Source organism: Octopus sinensis, linkage group LG15 (assembly GCF_006345805.1).
Source record: "Octopus sinensis linkage group LG15, ASM634580v1, whole genome shotgun sequence".
Classification (NCBI taxonomy): Eukaryota; Metazoa; Mollusca; class Cephalopoda; order Octopoda; family Octopodidae; genus Octopus; species Octopus sinensis.
Window position 1 is genome coordinate 41,398,121 of NC_043011.1, and position 2,500 is coordinate 41,400,620.

A 2,500-nucleotide genomic window follows, 5' to 3' on the forward strand; every position below is an offset into this window, starting at 1 on the left:
GGAGTGGCTGGCGTTAGGAAGGTCATCCAGCTGTAGAAACACTGCCAGATCAGACTGGAGTCTGGTGCAGCCTCCTGGCTTCCCAGACCCCAGTTGAATGTCCAACCCATGCCAGCATGGAAAACGGACGTTAAACGATGGTGATGATGTTACTATAAGCGAATTTTCATAAGTTTGTGTGAACAGACTGTAATATTTTGGCCTGTTCCCAATATCATTTTATTAATAGCAATTCTTGTACTTGACCGACTTAAGCTCATCCAGCTGCCCCCAATCTATGGCACCCAGTCTCGTGCCTGTCTGTCATACAGCCAAATAAGAAACTGATTTTCAGATACATTTATAGCGAAAAAAGAAAAATGTTATATGGCAATAAATATGCCATCGTTATCAACATTGGACGTCCATTTTCCATGCTGGCATGGGTTGGACGGTTTGACACAAAGAAGCAAGTCAGAAGACTGTGCCATGCTTCACTGTCAGCTTTGGTATGGTTTCTATGGCTGGACATCCTTTTTAATACGAACCACTTTGCAGAGTGTACTGGGTGGTTTTCACATGGCAGTAGTTTGTCCTCATTTAACATCCGCTTTCTATACCAACATGGGTCAGATGGTTTGAGTGGAGCCTGAAGACCTGTTGAAGCAAGTGAAATCGAAATCAAATTCGATGACTGGCATTCATGCCAGTGGAGTGCTAAAAGTACCATACAAGCATGATCGTTGCCAGAGCAACAAACTGGCCTCCGTGCAGGTGGCACGTAAAAAGCACCATTCGAGTGTGATTGTTACCTGCGTCGCCTTACTGGCACTTGTGCTGGTGGCACGTGAAAAAACATTCGCACGCAGGCACACATGAACACATACATACATGGGCATACACACGCATATACACACACATGTACGCACATATAACTCCACACATACACATAGACGCATGCACACACCACATACATACACGCACACACATACTTCAAACTGCCACTCGAACATCGTTCTACTGACCATTTCTCTACGCACATGTGAAGAGACACACACCTACACAAAGAACCACCATTCTTGTTACCATGCTGATGAATCCTTCCTACAACATTAACAGACACAAAGTTCACTCACACATACACATATAAACAGCCAACACCACACACACAGACTTGCACAAACGCACATACCCACACATACCGCTTCTTACACTCTCCTGTCTTAGAAAGAACTTTTTTTCCACCCATTCCCTTCTGGTCATTTTAAAATGTAACTACATGTGAATCATTGGCAAATTTTTTCTTCCGTCTTCCTTTTCTCTTGGACTTTCTCTGTCTCCTGTTTCTGAAGAAGGCTTTGCTTGAAACTTAAAACCACATATATGTGCATGCGTGTGTGTGTATATATATATGTAGTTTCAGCTCAGAACTGTGGCCATGCTGGGGCACCACTGTTTTGCCACACTAATATTACTTAGAGCCTCCTTTAATATGTGGCACTTGTTAAAGAATGGAGTTTGATGTCGCTACTCTCATTTGCACCTCTTGCTGTGAGGTAGGTTCATCTGGGACTCTTGACAGGAAGAGGTCCAGTTTTGATTTGAAAACACCTACATCCATTTTGTGTAGGTCCCTCGGGCTCTTTGGGAGAATATTAAAATGCTGTGGGCCCCTGAAACCCAGGCTGTTGCAGTAACTGGTAGTGAAGCGTGATGGCATTGCTGGGATCTTTGGCACTGGGCAGTGTTGACCTTTTCTTGCATGGTGTAGCTTTCATTGCCAAAGTTTGGCACAATTCCTTCAAGGATCTTCCACATGTATATTACTGCGTATCTCTCCCACCTTTGCTTCAGGGAGTAGAGTCTTAGTTGTTTCAGCCTTTCCCAGTAGCTGAGCTGTTGCAATGAGATGATCTTCTTTGTGAAGCTTTGCTGGATTGCTTTAAGGTCCATTGTTAATTTTACATAGCTGGGAGCAGCATTCCAGGCAGCTGAGGACAAATGCCCTCTAGAGGGCCATCATGGTTTCCATTTCTCCGTTTCTGAACATTCTCAGGATCCAGTCAGCCAGTCGTCTGCACTTTGTCGCCATCCTTGTAATGTGCACTTGGAAAGAGGTATCATCACTCACGTCGATACCCAGGTCCCTCACTGATTTAGGCTCTGGGATTGTAATACTCTGTGGACCAGTGTACCCTGTAAGTTTTACATTCAGTTTTGGATGCTGGTAGCGCAGGGCTTGGAATTTTCCAGCATTAAACTGCATATTGTTATCCTCAGCCCATCTGTAAATTGAGTCCAACTCCTGCTGCAGATGTGCAACATCACTGGGTTTCTGTATTTTCTGCGAGACTTTTGTATCGTCTGCATAGCTAGCAAGGGTGGCTATCCAGGCAGTTGAGGACATATCTGAGAGGTCCAAGACAGTGCCCTGTGGAACACTGCTCACTAATTGTGTTTTCATAGAGGTGGCTCCATTGGCCACTACTGCTTGACTTCTATTTTTCAGAAAGTCATGTAA

At 44.4% G+C, this 2,500-nt stretch overlaps 1 protein-coding gene across 1 annotated transcript in view; it reads right to left on the reverse strand.

Moving 5' to 3' along the window:
- The window catches only part of LOC115219748 (TRMT1-like protein), a 40,922-nt gene that overhangs the window by 18,113 nt on the left and 20,309 nt on the right, over positions 1-2,500 (reverse strand). The gene's annotated exons all lie outside the window — the stretch shown is intronic.